The 23,480-nt window shown below is 35.5% G+C and overlaps 1 pseudogene; it reads left to right on the top strand.

The window, feature by feature from the left end:
• Window positions 1-1,871: 1,871 nt before the first annotated feature.
• Window positions 1,872-2,969, top strand: LOC149232069 (dicarboxylate transporter 1, chloroplastic pseudogene; annotated as a pseudogene).
• The last annotated feature ends 20,511 nt before the right edge of the window (window positions 2,970-23,480 follow it).

Below are 23,480 nucleotides of genomic sequence, written 5' to 3'. Positions count from 1 at the left end.
GAAGGGAAATTTACCCATTGTATTTACCTATACTAATGTAACTCAAAAATGTTATAAACGACAAGCTTCTTTTTGTAAGAGGACAAAATCTCCAGGACAATGTAGTTGCAACTATCATTCTATGTTCTAATAACAGTTAGTTCATTATTTATTTTCTGGTTTGATTCACTTTCATTCCTTTCTTGGTGCGATAATTACTCGAATCTTGGGGCCCTCCACAATATCTGGATCAGTGGTAACATAGTGTTTTATGATTCCATGGCAATCAGGTTTCTAAGGGTCTGCAGTGAAATTTCTCATATCTTCTCGTAATCTTTTGTTCCGCAAATTATGCACTGGTTAGTCACCCTCTCTTATCGACCCCTTCGCGAAGTATGTGGTCTAAATTGATACCCGTGGGTTATATCTTACCTTCTAATAAAGAAAGAGTTGTTCCCGGTCCACACCAGTGGAAATGTCTGCAGTGTGTCTAGTTCACTCGCTATATTAAAAATATTTTCCCTCTATAGGTTCATATTTCGAATCATATGTAGTACCTTAGTGGAATAAAATATTTTCCCTATGGCCTCTATGACAACCATTGTCACTGGCCTTCAAACCCTCATCTTTGAATGCCCTTGAAGTTGATCTCGAAGCGAATGAGTGGTATAATGAGGCTCTTTTTAGAGAGATGTCTAAGATTCTGGAGTTGGAGCTGGTGGCTAAATTGACAATCATTATTTTCAACATTGTACATACCATAGCCATTCTATAGTCCCTGGGAGATCAGGATGATCAAGAGACTGTCAGATTTTCTAGTGTGGGCATCCTTAAGTAGATTGCATATTCCCACAATATTTGGGAATCTGACGGACATGAACGCGATGAATTTTTTGACTGTTTCCATGTCAATCGGATTCCCAAATATTTGAGGAATCGGAAATCGACTTAAGCTCAAGGTTCTAGTGCTAGAGGTGATGAGGGTATTCGAAGATAGATCAAGGAATATGTGCTAGAGGTGATGAGGGTATTCGAAGATAGATCAAGGAATATTGCGTTCATGCGAAGTTGGAGTCAAATGTGTTGAGCATGGGGCTTTCATCATCATCGATGCAATAGAGGCCTCTCTACTTCATGTAGAATTAGACGTTGAGGGAATCATTGTCCAACAACAACTCCTTGTCCATTCAATCCACTAATTTCACTGCACTCAAGTTGTCATTGAATTGCTCGATGTCAGTATTGTGGTTGGAGTGCAACTCGAGGACTTTATCGAGTGCCCATTTTTTGGGGCAAGGTTATGCCCGACGAAAATGATAACATAATCAAGTGGCCTGATGCCTATGCCATCGCAAAGGAAATGTTCCGTTATGATGATTATGGTGGCAGAACGATCTAGCCCTGTTGTTGTCAAGTCGTGCTCTATGTATCACATTTTTGTTTGTTTTTTCCCATATTTTTGTCTATCATTATGGGGCTCCATCCATCCCTATAATCCCCAGATTACCCTGCAGAGTATTTCCTTCAGTGATTTCCATGTTGACAAGCGAGCTGATGAGACTGGTGTGCCCATGATGATGATGTCAATGAATTCCACTCTAAAGCTCAGCGTCTACAATCCTACCAGAATTCATGTTGTCTTCACCCCTGTGAATCTTATGTCCAACGAGTTTTCGGTTTCTAAAGTTGGTTGGCACAATATTATCAATCACAAAATAGCCACAATGTTGTCTTTCATGGAGGGGGAAGCAGCAAGAGATCCAGGTGCAGAAACGACCATTATTCGCCTCATTAGAAGGCTTATGACACCACGTCCCCAATAACGCTCTAACGACTGGGAGGTCACACACTTCCTCAGTAGTGGCTCCTCCACCAGCGTAACTAGTGCAACCATGGCATGGATCGACGCTAAAGCCCCTGGTGACATCGATCACCACCAGTGTCCTCTATTGGATCGTGATAGCACCAGTGGGGGTGACGAAAAACGCATGACAGTTTCTTGTGATATTCCAGTCCATGACCATGGGGATCATTACTCAGTCGTTGCCTCTGGGGGCTGTGGCACTATGGGCCTCGGTGCTTCTATGATTGCATTCTTCTCTGCTCATGTGGGTGACATCTTTTTTCCTCTTAGGAAATCTCTCCATGTGGCGTGAAAAAGAAACGTTGGTGATGGAACAGAGTGAAAGCTGGGATCATGGCTTATGCTCACCTTCTTCGAAATTTCTGATATTTCCTCTGTTATGTTCTTGATGACTACGGAAACTAATCCCCTGAGCATAAATCTTATCACAGGGGCCATTGGCTAGACGATCGAGTGGACGCACTGGGAACTGACAGTGCTGGTGCTAGGTCTGGTGTGTATGATCATTGTTATGATTCTTCTTCTTTATGTGATATACCCGCCCTGTTTCAAGAGGCACAGATGCGCTGAAGCTTGCAACGGAAAACCTGTAGAAGATGGGATTGATGACCGAGAATGACATCATCATGATCGGCACACTACTGGTCATGGTGGATCTTTGGATATTTGGTGGAGTGCTGAAGGTGGATGTTTCCACTGCAGCAATCCTTGGTTTGTCTGTCCTACTCTCCAAAGGTGTTGGGACATGGAAGGAGTGCTTGGCTGAATTAGTAGTCTGGGATACTCTTACATGGTTTGTTGAACTTATTGCAATGGTAGGCTATCTAAACAAATATGGTCCTTTTTCATGGTTTAGCTAGATTGTTGTGAAGGTTGTTGGTGGACTTGGTCTATCATGGCAACTTTGTTTTAGAATATTGGTATTGTTGTACTTTTATTCTCACTACTTCTTTGCAAGTGGTGCAACACATATTGGGGCAATGTTTATGCCTTTTTATCTGTCGCAAGTGCTCTAGGAACCCCACATTTATTTGGGGCAATGGTTATTTCTTTCCTTTCAAATCTTATGAGAGGTTATACACATTATGGTATTAGATCAACACATGTTTTTTTATGGAGAAAATAGTGGTTCAGGGCTTATTATTCCTAGAACAATAGTGTGTGTCAGAATTTTGTATTATAATTTTCTAGCAGCTAGAGGTGTTTTTGGTGATGAGGTTATCTTTTCTTACTATCGTGAAACACATTTTTGGTTGCGACAAAGTACCTATTTTAATGCAATGATAATTTCATGGTGGGGCTATCAATTCACAGCCTTGGGACTAAAAAATGTGAGACATGTTGACTTGGATGACGTATTTACAACATCTCATTAGATTGTGAGAATCTACAAAGATAAGCTACCAGCTCATTACTAGATAGATTGATAAGTGATCTCAATGTTCATTATAGGGTATCTCTATCCTTGAACTGTGATTCATTATGGTTATTGGTCAACCCCAAAAAACCCTTTTCCAATGAAGTCCATTTGCTCGGCCACACACTGTCCACCTCACAATTGGCCCACCAGTGTTGTACGATATCTCTATCCTCGACACTTCGTTCATCATGGTTATGGGTCAGCCGTGAAAAACCCTTTCCAACAAAATCCATTTTCTTGGCCACACACTGTCAATATCACAATTGGCTTAGAAGCATTACAAGGTATCTCTATCATTGGATCTCCATGCATCATGGTTAAAGGTCATCAACAAACCCTTGGTTATGGGTCAACCGTGCAAAAGCCTTGTCTATGACAACACTTGGTCATCCATAAAAGCTTCTCTGGAGGTAACTTCATGTAATGGGGACCATTTCTTCCTAAGGAGGAGGAATGATTCAAATAGAAATCCGCCCATCATATTTACCCATGGTAAAGAACCGAATGGAAATTTTCGTATGGTATTTACCCATTGTAATTTAACTCAAAAATGTTATAAATAATGAGCCTATTTTTGTAATAGGAAAGATTTTCCAGCATAATGTAGTTACAAATATCATTTTATGTTGTAATAAGAGTTAGTTCATGATTTATTTTCTGGTTTGGTTCACTTTTGTTATTTTCTTGGTGCAACAATTACTTGGATATTAGGGCCCTCCCCAAGATCTTAATGAAAAGAATGGTGGAATATACTACTACATAATCTCTCTCTCGCCTGTGAAGTTAACAAGTCGAGTTTTCTTCAAGTGATGATTTTGTTGGACGACGTAGGAGGAAAATCACTAGAAATCAATCATTCACCTTGGAATAAGTGCACTGTAGAAGATTTTGTGATGCCTTTCTTTCTGTTCATTGCAGGACGAGAAATTACTCTCACTTTCAAGGTAGTCCAACACTTTCTTTTTATCTTGGCATCTCAGAAGCATAGTAAATACATATTGCATTACTTTTCAGACATAGTTTTTCACCCATAAACATATTACTTTGACAGGGTGTTCATATTCTAAAGCGCTTTCCCATGGCTTGAAAATGGGTTTTGTTTTTCTTTTACATTTTATCAGAATAACACTTATTTTACTTTTTCTCTAGATTTTGTTTGTTATTGAATTTAAATTTTTTGAACACATAAGTTATACAACCTAGAAACTCTCGATGTATTTTCCTTAAAATAGTGCCTTAAAGTAGTACTTCCAGGAACTTAGTTAATCATAAATTATTCAGATCTAACCATGTTCACCAACATCAACATTGCAAAATTCATTCATTATGGGTATTTCTCACAAAAGTATGTTAAGCTACAATACTAATTTTTCCTCTGCATAAGACTCTAGGAACCGATCCTTATCATCCTCTGTAATCAATTGCCGCACTCCCTAGAATACTATCATTAGAAACTAAATGGAAGAATATTTGCTGAGAATGAGAGATGGAACGTGCAATTAAGAAGGTAATTGTGAGAACGTTGAAGCTTCTCTTCTGGGGAATCTTGCTACAGGTACTTATCATAACATACTTACATGTATAGATATATCTAGCTTTCAAATACTCACAACTTATGTCCCTTACTTTGTGTCGGTGGTTATTCCCATGCACGAGATGATTTTTCATACTGAGTCAATACTAAAATAATAAGATGGTGTGGCATTCTTTAGGTAAAATTGAATTGAAGCTAGTCATAAAAAAATTATAAGTGGATGAATTGATAAGAATTATACGATTTGGAGTAGAGACAACAAATATCTATAGATCTATTCCCACAGTCATCTATATTTGTAATATTGTAATTGTTAAGTGGTTCTTTGAATTTAGAATTAGTGGGCCAGCCTTCCAGCAACTTAACAATGTTAATTTATTGGGCTTTTATCGCGCTGGGTAAACTGATCCTCTATGGCTATGGAGACATTTTAGGCCACTGACAGCAGAATTTCCAATTCTTATCTCCCCTCCGATGACTAGTAAGGTTGAGAGGTTAAATTGATCTTTTAGTGGGATAATCCAATGTCAAAATTGATCAAGGGAACTGGGGCCTTATCCCCTAGACTGATAAACTTTGACAATTTATTTAGTAGATTTCTCTGAACAAATGCTACTAAAAGAAATAAAAGAGTATGCTTGGTATGAATCAATGAATCACTTTGTCTTACATGGTGGTGTCACTAGTGGAGATAAAAACAGCATACACAAATATCTTATGAGCATTTTTCCATATTCATGTTATATATATTGCATTGGTAATCACATCAAATTCCTTATGTACAACTACCTTTCTCCCACCTGCCAACTTTTATGAGGAATTTTACGTTTTCATTTATCTTCACCTCTTTCTCTGATTTGGGCATTTTTTCATCAGGCATGTTGGATTATATGTGTTCCTAATTTACTTTGCAATAACATATGGGCTCTACATTCCAGATTGTAATTTTGTTGTGCATGATGAAGACAGTCCTAACATTGGAAATTCATTTACAGTAAGTTCCTTGTACCTCTCAAAGAAATAGCATGACAAATTTTCTCATTATAACACTAATTATTTCTCTTTTCAACACTGTAAAATTAGTCATTACACTCTAGTTTTGGAATATTTGTAAGAAAAGGAATTAGTATTTTGCAATAGTGAAAATGAATCCTAAATTTATGGTGTTAACAATGATGTGTTAGTCTCATCTATCAAAGTTTATTTTTTTCAAAATAACCTAACTATTAGGAATCTTGGAATTTTACAGAAAATGAGTTGGAATCCTATCATAGTTATTAAAAAACCTAATATAATATGCATTTTTACAAGCCCTCCCAACAATTAATTTGTGTTAAAGGTTTATTACTATTCACACCTTAGAATTATATTCCTTAAATTTAAGGAGGTAACAAGATCATTTATTGGTTCTACTCTGCAGACCAAATAAGGAACTACTTATGAGGGTTTCTTCTCTTAATCAAAGGGACGATGATCAAGTCTCCAATATATGGAATAATCCCTCTCCTCCTTATCCATGAGATACCTGGTGTAGGGTCCAAAGAACTCTAATCTTTATTTTAACATATTATGGCATCAATACACAACACCCCACCCATATTCTAAGGACCAATCATTCATGCAGGTGTTTCATTACTCCTAGGGTCATGCACAATAGTCAAAGGAGTTTCAGAACAAAATATCCCTTAGGAGGTGGTACTCCTACCTTGTAACCTCCCACATAGTTTCAAAGTTAGTATGCCCATTAACAAGGTTGGTGAAAAAACAACAACTAGAATGGAAACAAAATCAGGGTGGAAACTAGATTCATCCCCAACTCGAGAATCCATCATATAATGTTGCTTGGCTTTCCAATAGGTTTTAAAATTTTATAAAATTCTCAAGAGGAATTCATCCCATTTAAATCCATTTCACATGAGTGAGGTGATGGCATAGGTGGAGAAATAGCAGATTAGTGCTTTAACACATTTTTTTCGTAGTTAGGTGTTGTTCAAGTACTGTGAAAAATCAAACCATCTCTCCGTATTTTGTTTTCTTGCACTAAATATTAATGATATGGGCAAGGGTTTTAATTTCAAAGGTGAGGTTTCATGATCCTCCTTGTAAATTAAGTTTTTGTAACCATTTTTAGGGATTTGACATCATTTGTTTTATAAGGTGAAAATGGCAGAGAATTATTTGGATGCCAGAGAATCTACTACATTGATTGGAGTTGTAACAAGAGTGATTTTCATGATGATGATGCCAAATATATCTCACGTAGCAGTAGATATGTACTATTTTAGAGGCCAACCATAGATAGGTATTTTGAAAGCTCAATTTCTAAGGGAAAATGGCTTCCTGGTGTTGAGGGGAGGGGTGTCAATAGTGTTTAATTTACTCTTGATACTCAAATAGATAAAAGTGTGCTCTACATGCAAAACTTGTTTTCTTAAATCTACCTAGGTGGCTTTCAAAACACATACAACTGATCCCTAGGTAAGGACAAGAACTATGCCATGTTGCAAATCAAATGTCTATGTTCCATAACGATCCAACCAAATTCCCAGAGAAGTAATGACTCTAGGTACATTTTCCAAAGAGCTCCCAATAATCATTATTTTAAATAAAAACAAATGTTTTCCCTTAAAGAGACATGGGTGCCCCATACTAAAGGTATGATCCCATAGCAATTAATACAACATGGGAATATATTGACAAATAGCTTCACCTCCAGGTTTTCTACGGCCAAGAAAAATTCCCAGAATGGACCTTTTCCTACTGCAGTGAGTCTCTTTACCAACTACCACTCACTTCTTAGGGAAGAGGTACTCAAAGATATTTAACAATCTCAATTTATGGTTTCCCCTAGAATAAGTACAAGAAATTCAGAGATTGTCTACAACATACTCTTCTAAAATGAATCTAGAGTGAGGAAAAGTGGCTATCATGAGTCATGGCTTCTCAAAGATGGGGATGTTGTTTCTTAGTACTTTAATATTATCCTTATTTATCTTGGAAATGTACAACCCTTTTTTATTGAGGTTGTGTAATCTTGTACAATACTGGGTTTCCTACAGAGGCTTAGCCTCACGTTACAACTTTCTTGTCCTCTTATATAAATAAGGGAATGAGAGAACCATCTTATACATTATTTTTACCATATTATCCTAGAGATGGGTAGCACGTTAGACTTGCGACTTCTTCTCTTGACACTCCTCATCACCTTATCTCCTTGTCATGGAGTAATAGGTCTTGGAGCAGTGCATTGTTCTACTAGAGAATATTATTTGATCTTAAAGGAGGTAAGAAGACTTGTGATTGTGACAAATCCTAAAGGATAAGAAAAAAATGTTCTTTTAACTCATGTCAGAGAAGAGAACTAGAGTAGCGGTGAGGAAACATTTGGAATACTTATGGAAGACCCAAAAAAAAAAAAAAAAAAACAAAGGTTGGTGGTGTGTTACAATTGGTATTAGAGCTCCCACGTTCAACACTCAGACCTAATGAGATCTATTCCAAACTGAGTATGATTGCATGTCATTGGTGTTATGCTATCATAACCTCTATAGGGTTTTCTATGGAGAACATCATAGTGCACAATAATGTGAATAAATTTTTTGAAATGTGTATATTTATAATAGTAGCCTAAGAGATATAGATTTTGCTAAAAGTTTCTAGGCTTTGGGAAAATCCATTGCCCTTTGAAATATTATCCTTTTTTTGGGGAATAGGTTTCCCATTTGTTCTATTTTTTATTTCATTCTTCAGAAGCTAGGGAAGTAATATTAGACCAACCTGCATATGTTAGGGAATATCTCCTCTTGGCTTGCAAAGCTACAACAAAGAGAATATGAACGACCCATAATTATCATGGTAGAAGTGTCCTCAGATAGACAATTTTATTAATCAGGAAAGTAAATTACATAATAATTTTGCAAGAGTTTACACACACACTTCAACACTGTTTCAATTAGGGGAATGATCTATATATAAGCTCAATTTCCTAACCTATTCTAGTTATGGACTAATTATTAGATTAAAAAATGTCCATTTACAATAAATGCAATTCTAACCAATCTACTAACTCTACTCCTAAATTGGAGCCTAAGATATGACATTATTCCATATTTCATATCTTTTACAACAATATTCTATTTCTAAGTGTCTCCAAAATATAATTAAATATTCTAAATAAATAAATATTCTATCCTAACTTTGTGAACTATGAATTATGTATTTTGGATCATCTAAAATTCCCCCCTATGATCCAAAGATACATTACAACAGATACCAATTTCATCCTTGAACTTAGTAAATTTGTTCCTGCCAAGTGGTTTTGTGAAAATATCAGAGACCTAATCTTCTGAAGGAAAATAAAGTGGCTTGATGATGTGCTTGGAAATGAGAGATCTGATGTGATGATACTTGGTGCCCACATGTTCTGTTTTGGAATGAAAAAACTAGATTCTTGGAAAGCTTTATGGCTGTCTAGTTGTCGATGAATAATGATATAGCTTTTTATTGAGGAATGGCCAAATCCTACAAAACTCTGCGTAACCAAACAATTTCACATGCTGCTTCCCATGCTGATATGTATTATGCTTTCGTTGAAGAAGTGGCCACTGTAGCTTGTTTCTTGTAACTCCAAGATACTGCAACTGACACCATGTTCATTAAATAACTGGCGGTTGATGCTCGATCATCAATACTACCATCAAAGTCAACATCTGAAAATACGCTAAGCACAATGTTTTTAGTCTTTTTGTAAAGAAGACCAAAATATTTTGTTCCTTCGATATATCGTAGAATCATTTTGGCTTCATTACAGTGGTTGTCTAGTGGTTCCTACATAAAGCGTGAAACAATACTAACTGTATAAGATAGATCTAGTCAAGTGGTTGTGAGATAAAGTAGGATGCCAATGAACTACCTATAAGTAGTGTTATCCACCTATCCCCCCCTTCAAATTTTGGAAGTTTCAAGTTTTGTTCCATGGGGGTAGGAATGGGCTTGCAATCCTACATTCCAAATCGCCAAAGAACTTCTATTGTATACTTACTCTGAGGAATGAAAATATGATTTGGATGTTGGAATACTTCAACTCCAAGAGAGTAGTGAAGTATTCCCAAATCTATCGTCTTAAATCCTAGTACATGTAACTCCTTTTTCACCTGTACAATATGATCATCATCGTTTCTAGTAATGATCAAAACATCTACATACGTAACAAGAATCACCAGATTTTTACCCTATTGACGTACATACAAAATATCATCAGATTCACTTTGTTGAAAGCCAAATTTCCAAAGGTTTTCATCCATCTTGGCATACCAAGCACGTGGAGCTTACTTTAACCCATATAAAGCCTTAATTAGTTTAGAGACTTTATGCTCTTGCCATTCAATTTCAAAACCTAGAAGTTGTGTCATATATACATATTCCTGTAAATATCCATTGAGGAAAGCACGCTTTACATCCATGTGATGAAATTTCCATCCTTTTTATGCAATTAATGCGAGTGTTAAGTAGATGGTGTTCCATTTCGCTGTAGGAGAAAAAGTTTCATCATAATCAATGCCTTCCTATTGCGAAAAACCCTTAGCCACAAGTCTAGCTTTATACTTGTCGATTTCTCCATTTTGGTTGTACTTAACTTTGTAAACCCATTTGCATCTGATGGGTTTAACACTTTGAGGACAATCAACAAGTTTCCAAGTGTTGTTGCCTTGAAATACCTTATATTACTCAACCATAGCTTGTTGTCATTATTTATATTTTACTGCATCTTTGTACGTGGAGGGTTCCGTAAAATCATTCCTGATCAAGAAAAAAATGCCTTCATCCCTTGTTGACCCCCTTGTTCCTATTTTATTTTTCTCATCGGGGCTTAAATCTTTCATAAGTTGAACAACACATTTTGGAAATTGATGTTCACTTGTTTGAGATTATGAAAAGTCGCCATCATTATAAAGAGGATTAATGTAATCATAGGTACGTTGATCAATTCGAGATTCTCGGGGCCGAGAATCACTGTCAGAAGAACTACTGCTACTAGGAGATTCTGATGAACTTCCAGAAGACCCAGACTGTGTTGGTGAAGTAGATGGACACAATGAATCATCTTCAGAGGAAGGAAAATCAAGTTCTTACCATTTTTTTGAATTTGGTTGATTTTGAATGTTTCCTTTCCTTTTATCTCCTTTTGTTTCCAATTTCTGAAGAAGATGTCCTATTTATTCAACGCTCTTACTCTAAGTTTCATCAAAGATTACATCTCTACTGCCAATAAATTTCCCATTTGACAGAAGCATGTACCCTTTCTTTTCATTCAAATATCCAAACATTTTGCATTTCAAACTTTGTGAGTCAAGATTAGTTTGTTTTTCTTTTGGAACTAGGGCATAACACACGGAACCAAAATCTCTAAGGTGTTTAAATTTAGGTGTGAAACTAAACCATGCTTCATAAGGTGTGATTCCATCCAAAGAAGTAGTGGGAGACCTGTTCCTTAAGTAAAAAGATGTATGCATTGCTTCTGCACAATAAATAGGACTTAACTTTTTAAAAGTTAAAATAGATCTCGTCATTCCTAACAAAGTGCGATACATTCTTTCTACTACTCCATTTTTCTATGGAGTGTAGACATTTGTAAGATGTCATTTGATCCCATTGTCTCTGTAATAAATTCAGAATTTATTTGACTTGAATTCTCCTCCATTGTTAGTTTTGAGAGTGCCAATATTTTCTTTTACTTTGTTTCAACAAGTTGACGAAAAATTTTAAAGTTTTCAAATGCCTCTGACTTATGCTTCAAGAAGTAAACCCATGTCATTCTACTAAAATCATCATTAAAGATTAAGAAATATTTGCAACCTACTAGAGAAGCTTGCAAGGGTCCACAAATCTCATTGTGTACTAACTGCAAATGCATGTTTTCTTGCCATGAACTTGTCGGGAAAGTCTTTCGACTTTGTTTTCAATAAATGAATGATTCACTTCGTGCATTTTCTATCTTGAAGGTAGGAATTTGGTGGTCTGGTTGCAGCTGCCAGGGACAACCGTTCAAAACTAGAAACAATTTCTTCTAGTTTAGGATAAACCTCTTCTTGGATTTCCTGCAAAGTATCAATCATCTACCTCCAAAGTTATCTATTATTCTAAATTAGCATAACTGCTTAATTTAGACACAATGACAAGCGCTTTAAAAGTCCTTAAAACATCACAAATCACAGTTGCAAGTTCATCAGGGCAAGATTCATTTACTTATGATCGATGTGATGCGAGATTGATCTAACGGTCAATAGTCTTCAGTGATCCAATGGTCACTATGATATCGCATGGGAATCTACGTGACTATAATCCACCCCCATGGAGCTGATGAGGTTTATAAGTCCTCAATTTATAAAAGTTTGGGTCTGGTACATAGATTAACATCTGTTCATTTTTAAGGCCAATATCCATCAGATAACAGAGGCCCTTAGATTCTGCAGCTCTCGAGACTTCTAGTAACACATGGGTTAAAACCAAGGCCAACCCCTGTTGTTGACTGTTACGCAAGTGTTGAAAACAAAACCAATGGTTAGGAATGAATACGGTGCTACAACTCCGATCAAGGATTCCCTACACTTTCAAACCCCACAATTGCTAATACACAATGAAAAGAACTTAAAAATGATCACACAGAACTCTAATATTTCAAGACAAACTGGAAACTCAATGATATATAGAGATACTACAGAGGGATTCAACACCTTTGGGATTGACCAATTTTACACAAAATACACAAAGATATAATTTCTGCAACTAAATCTTATATGGCCAAAACAAGTCAAATCATTCAAAATCCACTTATAATGATTCGAAGCTTACATAAGCACTGGTTCATTTAACAACCAGATCCTAAATCAAAGGATCAAATTAACTAATCCTATCTCTTTGCATGATATTCTCCTCGAGAATCTCCACTACATCTAATTACTTGAATTTATTAGATGATAATCCAAATCCTAGATTCTAGTTCAAATCCTAACTAGAAATATTTGTAAATTGATAGCTAAAGGACCCCACTCCTTTTCTGGTAAACTTTTTTTTAAAATTTTTGGAATAAGTTCAAAGCCTTTTTCCTTTAAGCCTCGTGCTATTGCATCAGACTCCTGAGGAAAAAATTATTCATCGGGTCCTATCCATGAGCTCCTCTACAGAACTGCCCAATTTTTGTAGCATGGCATCTATCACCCAGGTAGCATCAGCAATTGGTTGATCTTTCCACTTGACCAAAAACTGAAAATACTCCTATCCCCTTGTCTTCTTCAACAATTTCTTGTCCAAAATTCTCTCTGGCTATAATTCCTTTGCTACAGGTAACTATTTTACCCAATCAATTTCTTGTTTTTGTTGGTCGTTTTTCGTGTCATCTGCGTTTTCACATTCATACCTGTATAAATCAATGACATTGAAAATTGGATATATTTCAATATCAAGCGGTAATTCAATTTCATATGCATTTGAAAAAAAATTCCTCAATACTCTACATGGTCCAATTTTCTTGAATTTTAAATTGTTATACTCTCATTTTGGAAATCTTTCCTTCCTCAAGTGTGCTAAAACAAAATCTGCAACTTCAAAGTTAACTTCTGTCCTTCTTAAGTCTTCTCTGCTCTTGTACTTTATGTTGTTGTCTTGTAACTGTTGCTTTACTTGTTCATGTATTGCTTGCACCTCTGAAGCAAAATCTTCGCCTTTAGCACTTCTCATCTCAGCTTTTCCCAGATTTCTTAATTCAGACACTCCTCATGGGTGCATTCCATAAACTATATGGAATGGACTCTTCCATGTAATCCCGTTAGGAGAGTCATTATATGCATATTCATCCTTTGCCAATACCTGATCCCATTGTTTTGGATTTTCACCTATAATACTTCTCATAAGATTACCCAAGCTTCTGTTACAACTTTAGTCTGTCCATCCATCCGAGGATCATAAATAGAACTGAAACTCAGTTTAGTTCCAAGCTTCTTCCATAATGTTCTCCAAAAATTTCCAACAAATTTGGAGTCTCTGTCTGAAACAATACTCTTAGGTAACCCATGCAATCTTACAATCCCTTTAAAAAACAAATTAGCAATGTGAGTAGCATCACTGGTTTTATAACATTGAATAAAATGTGCCATTTTTGAAAATCTGTCAACCAAAACATAAATTGAATCATTTCCTCTTTGAGTCTTTGGTAAGCCCAAAAAAAAATCCATGCTTATCATATCCCAAGGTCTATATGGAATAGGTAATGGAACATACAACCATGTGTTTTGGCTTCTTCCTTTTGCATAATGACATACTTTACAATTTTTCACATCCTTCTGCACTTCAGTCCTCATCTTTAACTAGAAATAAACCATGTTCAACTACTCATAAGTCTTGTCTACACCAAAATGTCCTGTATGTCCACAACTATGCTTCTCTTGGATTAAATTTTCCCTCATAGAAAAATTTGGTATGCACCGCTGATTTCTTTTAAACAACAACCCCTCTTGCAAGGAATAATCAAGCCACTTACTTTTTTCTAACAAAACAGGTTTTTTACAAGCTTCAAATGCCTCTTTAAAATCTATGTCTTTTTCATATAATTCCTTAAGAAAATCAAAACCCAACACTTGAATTTGGCTTTCTTGAAGTAGTATGTTTCTTCTACTTAAGGCATCAACTACTTTATTTGATTGGCCATTTATATGCTTCAAGACAAAATTAAAACCTTGAAGATACTCTACCCATTTGGCATGTTTCTAATTAAGCTTTGGTTGTTGCATAATGTACTGCAATGCATGGTTGTTTGAATAAAGTATAAACTCCTTAGACATCAGGTAATGTCTCCACTTCTTCAATCACTGCACAACCGCATAAAATTCCTTATCATAAGAGGAATATTTCTTCTTTGATTCATTCAGTTTCTCATTGAAATAAGCTACAGGTTTGTCCTCCTGACTTAAAACACCTCCAATGGCTTCTCGACTAGCATCACATTTCACTTGGAAAGGTTTATTAAAATCATGCAAAATCAAAATAGGTGTTTTAGTGATCTTCCTTTTCAATAGCTCAAAGTTCCTTTCTACTTCAACAGTCCATTTAAATGGTTGTCTATCTTTCTTTATAGTGTCGATAATAGAATAATTGATCTTATTAAAGTTCCTTATAACTTTTCTATAAAAACTAGCAAGACCATGAAAACTTCTTACCTCAAAAGCACATTTTGGCGAAGCCCACTCTATGATTGCCTTAATCTTCTCTGGATCCATCTTTAATCCACCAGCAGAAACAACAAAACCCAAGTACACAAATTTTTCCTTCATGAATGAACACTTCTTTAAATTTAGCAGTAACTTCACTTGTTGCAACCTTTGTAAGACATAATTCAGATGTCTCATGTGTTCCTCCTTAGACCTTTTGTAAACTAATATATCGTCCAAATATACTATTACAAATTTACCAACAATTTCCTTCAAAACTTCATTCATAAGTCTCATAAATGTACTAGGCGCATTCGACAATCCAAAAGGCATTACCATCCACTCATATAATCCTTCATTGGTTTTAAAAGCAGTTTTCCACTTATCTCCCTCTCTAATTCTGATTTGATGATAACCACTTTTTAAATCTAATTTTGTAAAATATCTAGCTCCACTCAAACAATCCATCAAATCTCTGATTCTAGGTAAAGGAAATATGTACTTGATTATTATCTTATTGATTGCTCGTGAGTCAGTGCACATTCTCCAGCCTCCATCCTTCTTTGGGCTCAACATTGTTGGCACTGTGCAAGGACTCAAACTCTCTCTAACTATTCCATTGTCTAACAGTTCCTGAACCTATTTCCTGATATCTTCATTCTCTATGGGAGTCATCCTGCAAGTTATTTTATTAGGTAGATTTGATCCTAGAATCAAATATATGTGATGACTGATTTTTAGAATGGGTGGTAACTCATCAAGAAAATCATCTATAATGATATCACAATAAATATCCAACATCTCTTGAATTTCAATTGGTAAACCAAAAAATTTTGTGGAATTAATTATTACCTTAGGTTTACAAATCAACACAAAATTAACTTCATTTTCCTCCATCTATTGTAAGTACCCCTTTCCAATTAGCAAAAGGGTATTTGGTTCAGGTTTCTTCGATGTATCTTCTTCTTCTATTTGTAGCAATGTATGGTTGACACCATATTCATTGAATTTGTAGCTGTTCTTCTTTCCATCATGCATAGCTCCTCTGTCATACTGCCATGGTCTACCCAACAATATATGACACATGTCCATAGGCATCACATCACACAAAATTTTATCATTATACTTTCCCAACTGCAAATCCACTTCCAATTCTTCATTTACTAACAACTAACATAACTTTTGTAGCCATGACCCCTTGTAAGGTGTTGGATGTTTCTTTGTATTCAATTTAAACTTCACCACTTCTGTAGATACCAAATTATCAGTGTTGCCACTATCAATTAACATCTGACAACATTTTCCTTGAACCTTGCACACAATCCTGAACAAAGTCTTTCTTTGTGCTGGTTCAACAAATTCCTTTTTTGGCTTTAGCAATACTTTGTTAACTACCAAAGATTCTCCTCTCTCTCATACATTTTCTTCTTCTGTCATTATTGTTGCTTCCTCTTCATCTGAGCAACAATTGCATTTCTCTGAGGTGTTCATGCATTTTCTGGGCACTCATAGGCTCCGTGTCCTAGCTTGTTACATTTGTAACATCTGACTTCTCTTCCTCTATCTTTTCCTCCTCTTCGTCTGGAAAAACTCCCTCTGCCACTTGCATCATCTCCTGTGGGTCGATGGTGACTTGAGCTACTGCTAGCTCCATCTCCAGGTGTTGGAGATCTTCCTATACCACCTTTTCTTCCACTTCCTCGAAAAGTACCTCTATTTCTGGTAGACTGCTTCCTCATGAGTTTTTCTTCAGCCTTCAATACCATCTAATAAGCCTCTTCTACTATTTTAGGAGACAGTACACTTATCTCATCTTGAATGTTCATTCTAATATCATTCACATATATGGAAGCCTTCTCATCTGTATCTTGGACTTGTCCTCTACTCCTATACTCACTTTGTAGAATTCCTCTATGTATTCCTTTACTGTCATAGACCTTTGTCTAAGATTTTGCATCTGTCTAAATAATGTTTGCTAATAGTCACTTCGCAGAAACTTACTTTTCAGATTTTCCACCATCTTGTTCCAATTCTTAGTTGGTTGTTTGCTAATTCTTCTTCTTTCGGCCTGCACTCCATCCCACCAAAGTAATGCATGTCCTTTAAACTTTGTTACAACAAAATTCACATTCTTTTCATCCTTTTTTTCTTCATAATCGAAGAATTTCTCCATGTCATTAATCCAGTCTATCAACTCCTCGGGATTTAATCCTCCTGCATAAATTGAAACCTTGGTTCTGGGTCTAGATGTCGATCTCACCATTGACTTAAATAATCTCATCTCAGTAGCAACTTCTACAGGTTCCTCCTCTTCTGCAACTTCAACTTCGGGCTCACTAACATCTCCAGCATCTGCATCTCTCCCTATTTCCATTGCTTCTAATCTAGCTTTCATTTGTTGCATAGCTTCCATCACTTCAACATTTGCAATAGGTCTTCCTCTTCTACCACATCCTCTTCCAACTCTCAAAGCCATGGTGGATTTCTTCCTCTAATCCTCGGGATCCTTTTCAATGTCAATTGTCTGCTATGATACCACAAATGGTGGCCTGGGTGCAGGTGCTAGTGACAATCGTTCAAAACCGAAAACAATTTCTTCTAGTTCAAGTTGAACCTCTTCTTATATTTCCTACGGAGTATCAGTCATCTATCTGCAAAGTTAGCTATTCTTCTGAATTAACAAAACTGCTTAATTTAGCCATAATGGCAAGTGCTTTACAAGTCCTTAAAACATTTCAAATCACAATCACAAGTTCATCAGGGCAAGGTTCATTTACTTATGACTGATGCGATGTGAGATTGGTCTAACTATCAGTAGTCTTCAGTGATCCAATGGTAACTGTGATATCGCACGAGAATCTGCGCAGCTATTATCTACCCTCACGGAGCGGATGAGGCTTATAAGTCTTTAATTTACAAAAGTTTGGGTATGGTACTTAGATTAACATACATCCATTTTTAGGCCCGATATTGATCGGATAACAGAGCCCCTTAGATATTGCAGCTCACGGGACTTCTAGTAACACATAGATTAAAACTAGGTCCAACCCCAGTTGTTGACTGTGAGGCAAGCATTGAAAATGAAATCAATGGTTAGGAATGAATACGATGCTTCAACGCCGATCAAGGATTCCCTACACTTTCAAACCCCACAGTTTCTAATACAAAACTAAAATAACTTAAAAACAATCACACAGAACTCTAATATTTCAAGCCAAACTAGAAATTCAATGATATACAAAGATACTACGGAGGGATTCAACACCTCTGGGATTGAGCAATTATACAAAAAATACATAGAGATATAATTTATGCAACTAAATATTATATGGCCAAAACAATTTGAATCAGTCAAAATCCCCTTATAATGATTCAGAACTTACATAAGTATTGGTTAATTTAACAACCAGATCCTAAATAAGAGGATCGAATTATCTAATCCTATCTATTTTGCATCATATTCCCCTCAAGAATCTCCACTACATCTAACTACTTGAATTTATTGCATGATAATCCAAATCCTAGATTCTAGTTCAAATCCTAACTAGAAAGCTTTGTAAATGGACAGCTAAAGGACCCCACTCTTTTTCTTGTAAACTTTCTTTTTGTATTTTTGGAATAAGTTCGAAGACTTTTTTTTAAGCCTCATGCTCCTGCATCAGAAGTCCCTGAACCATTCGTTGTTTTTGTAGTTGAGAGAGACTGTCAAAGTTTAGATGTCCATATCTCACATGCCATAATCTAATAGGTGAAATGTTTGTGCTTGCTACTGCTACAAAGTCAGAATTCCTTGGAATAATTGTTCCTTTCCTCCTTAACAGTTTTCCATATTCATATCATGTCATCTCTATTTTCATGTTCTGATTTATTGTATTAATTTTAACTAGGTCATCCTCCAAAACAACCTAATCTCCAGCTTGTCGGATCGAGACTAAAGACAACATATTCTTTTTAAATGTGGGTACATACCATACATTTGAGATCAATATTTCTCCAATGTCAGGAAGATAAACTTTAACGACACATTTTCCATAAGGAGTATGTTTTGTATCATCAACAAGAAAGATTGAACTAAGGTGGCATGGTTAGAAGTTCCAAAAGAAGTCTTGTTGAAAAGTCATGTGCTGAGTTGCTCTTTTATCTAAAATCCATGCATCTTCATAATCACTTTTAAGAAAAATGGAAACTAATGTTGTTGATTCTAATCTTTGACTTGATGTGAAGACATATTCCGAACCTTCGTTATCTTAATAAATGGCAAATTGAGTTGTGTTTTGATGGAACTTTGGAATTTTATTAATGGAAGTTGTACAATCTTTTGCAAAATGACCCACTCTATAACATCTTTTGTAGACAATTTGATTCAAGTCTCTACCTCTTCCTTGATACTATCCTCTACCTCTACTTTGACCTCTGCTTTGAGTTTACCCTCTACCTTAACTTTGACCTCTTCTTTGATTGTTTCCTCTGTTTGGAAAGTTTCTTACACCTTGATTGTTTTCTCTTCCTTGAAAGTTTCCTCTACTTTGGCTTCTTCCATGACCTTGTCCACTATGTGCTGCTGGATGTTGATTGAAATTTCCTCTTCCTCTTTCTCTAGAACTGTCATTTGATGATTTAATTGCGCTGGCCTCTGTGAAGAAGACATATTCCCCTTGTTTCTTCTTCCCAAAATTTTTGTCGTGTTCAGCCAACATCTCACTTAGCTCATCAAACTTTAATTTATCTAACTTTCCCGTCACTTGTAGAGTTTCCAAAAAATGCATGTAAGATGAAGGAAATCAAGCACTTAGAATGGTGGTCATGAAACTAACATCTACTGTTTGAAATCCATCTTTTATTATTTCTTGCTTAATATTTTTAAGCTTGGAGATATACTCAAGGACATCTCCTCCTTCAGTTAGTTTTTGTTGAAGCGACTTAAGTCGTAGATCAACCTTTTTTTATTCAGGTTGTGTATGAAATATATCTTTGAAAGAATGCAAATCAGACCATGCATCTGAGGTGTTTTCAATATGAATATACATCTCATCATTAACTGAAGACTTTATAAGAGCTAGTGCCTTGACATTTTTAACTTCCAATTTTGCAAGTGAAGTTACATATGTGGCTTTATTAGGCTTAATGTCTCCATCACATATGTCTTTCCACAATTCATTATATATTAGAGTGCTTTCAATAATACTGTTGCATGTCTTGTATGATTTTACCCCTTCAAGCTTATCAAAATTAGAGAACATATTAATTAACTTCGACATTGTAGTTTTGAAACTTTGCAACAAAAAGAATCAAGCAGAGGAAAAATATGAGAAACACATCACACAAAACACGACACACAAAAAACGATCTATGAGGGCTTGGCCTTTACCCTAGTATAATCGTTGAAGGAGAAAAATGACTGAGCTTTGCACTTGGCTCTAGTCAATTTCACTTAAGAATTTACAATAAAATCTTTAAAATTTTGATGGTTTACTATTCCCTTACAAAATTTTCTTCAAAAAATACTCTACCCTGACCCCTCAAAGTAAAAAATTACTTTGAGTTACAATATCACTCGTATCTCTCCACATAAAAAATTAAACATAAAATCACCTTATTACTCCAAATTTTACTACTCCAAACATTTACAAATAACCTCTCACACCTTATTTCTCCAAAAATATTATTTTACAAATAATAAAAAATTCTTCACCTCTCGAAATTACAAACTATACAAAATAGAAAAATCTTTATCTCTTCATTAACATTAATCCATTTTTAATTTCTTTTAAACTCTCATTCATTTAAAAGAACTTTATGAAAATATTAAACGTGAATTAAAAAGTGAATGGAGGTAATTCATAAAGTGAATATTTATCCTCTTATTTTGAAATGTGAAAGGACACACTAATTTATAAAGTGAATGATTATTTCCTTTTTGAAATGTGCAAGAACACAACACCAAAAATAGTTTGTATGCACAACAAAAAAACGTTAACGCATTCATTCACTTATCCTCCATGTTATCTTTCCGTTTGAATTTTATTCTGGCAACTTCGACCACGACCTGCATGATGGATTCTTTCACTAAATCGAGTGACAAATTTGCAATCATCCTCTGCATCTGCATCATCAGGATCAATGGTGGTCTTTTCCCTTTGGAAAAAAAACATAAAGTTATTTTCAATGCACCTCTGGCTTCTGCTTGTTAACGCAGTCTCTTATTGTTTGTTGAATGCTTGCATCTACAATTTTTTTGTTTGTTTTTTATTGTTGCTTAGAAGATAATGAACCACCACCTCTCAATCATTTTCTAAAAGGTGTATTCAATATCCATCTGCTGCCATTAGTAAATTAGATTAAAGAAGACAGGAGAAAGTGATTTATAGAAGGCAGCGAAGAACACAATGCAACAAGGGACGTAGTGGTGATGGATCTGGGGACAGCGTGAAGCCTTTGGAGGAGGCATGCAATTCCTAAGAGGTTGTGCGGGAACAACGTAGGATGAGGAGGACGTTTTGGAGCAGCGTGGGCTTTTGAAATCATATCTTATGTTTCTAGAGAACCCGACCAGGAAATAGGGGCTTTGTTCTACCACAAATACAGTACTGGAAAATTCCAAAGTCAAATCAATTGGCAAGATTCAAGATATGGACCAAGATACACTCAGAGGCTACGTTAAGCAATGAAAGACGCAGTGCTTGAAGGTTGTGTTAAGAAGTGAAGGTTGTGTACAACATTGGCCACAAAGGGAATCTCACTCAGGCCGAACATAAAAATATCATTAAACGTGAATAAATCAGTGGCACCGTCAACTTGCGTCACTGGATGAAACAAAACTTACAGGGAAATTTTGATATGTATTTGCGTCCACATGCAGTTGTCGAATCTTACAGTTAAAAAATGAATTTGTCTTTATTATTATTAAACCAATCATGTTTTTTCACATCTTGTCTCAATGTCACATTCTCATCAGGCGAGAGCCGAGTCACATTCTCATCAGAAGAGAGCCCAGCCAAGCCAAGCCATGATTAAAAAAATTAACAATAATATAACAACCAATGAGCCGAGCCGAGCCGAGCCAAGCCAGGGTTAAAAAAAACAATAATATAACAACCAATTTATTAATACTTTTAAAAGGTTAACAATAATATAACAACCAATTTATTAGTACTTTTAAAAGGTTCAATCCAAAACTTACAGGGAAATTTTGATAGTGAAGATTTTTTTTCGGTAACAAATCTTGATTTTCAGACTTAAATTTCTAAAATCAATAATAATAATCAAATTTATTTGATTTTTGAAAATTTTCATACCAATTATTTGTTGGTCAATTTCATGGAAATTTCTAAGACCTTGTTGAGCTGGAATCTCTTTCTCACATTAGCTGCATTATTGGAGCTACAATACCATAATAATGGTATTAGTGTCCTGGGCACACAATTTTATTAATCAGGAAAATAAATTGCAATAATTTTGCAAGAGTTTACACACACTCCAACACTCTTGCAATCAGTAGAATGAGCTATATATAAGCTTAATTTCCTAACCTATTCTAGTTATGGACTACTTATTAAATTAACAAGTGTCCATTTACAATAAATGCAATTCTAACCAATCTATTAAATTAACAAGTGTCCATTTACAATAAATGCAATTCTAACCAATCTACTAACTGTACTCCTAAATCAGAGCTTAAAATATGACATTGCTCTAGATGTCATATTTTGTACAACAATATTTTATTTCGAAATGTCCCCCATATCTAATTAAATATTATTAATAAATAAATATTCTATCCTAACTTTGTGAACTATAAATTATGTATTTTAGATCATCTAACCAGTTACTATTTAACCGACCATCACTGATTTACGAAAACCCTCGAAACAACAAATTTGAAAGAGTGCAGATTCTGCAGTTGCTCTATATGTACTACACAACACGACTAGAAAGTGAAAATTATTAAAAATAATATTTACAACATGCCAAATGATATTTTTCGCAATCTTCGAACTGCATAATTTTTATTTTCATTTAGGTGTTTTTGACCACGATCTGCCCCCACTCACCACTATATTCCTAGTTCACAAAAATAGCGTAATCAAGGTTTCCTACTTTCATTTATATATCATATTGACCTTATTAGTGGTAACGTTCTACAAGTTTCCCTTTGTAGCTCTGTTGTCCTAGACTCCTCGGTATACAATCATGCCTTTCCACCAACATTTTGAGCTCTAAAACCTATTATTATGCAAGTTATATTTTTGTGAATATCCCCTTCCAAACAGGGGGCAGCCCTTGGGAGTCCCTAAGTAATTGTGAACAAGCAAATGAAGGAGGCACAACATAGGGACATTAACAGTTCTGAGATAAACTCATTATTCTTCCCATTAATTCATGACCCGTATTTAATCAGCCACACATTCAAGACTATAATATGACTTGACTAAAAAGAACATCTCTATATACCTATATCCTACCCCTACAAAGGTTTGGCAT

This window comes from Pinus tabuliformis, chromosome J, assembly GCF_031772625.1.
Source record: "Pinus tabuliformis cultivar Carrire ecotype Pingquan chromosome J, CPIR1, whole genome shotgun sequence".
Taxonomy (NCBI): Eukaryota; Viridiplantae; Streptophyta; class Pinopsida; order Pinales; family Pinaceae; genus Pinus; species Pinus tabuliformis.
This window is presented reverse-complemented; position numbering and strand designations above follow the sequence as displayed.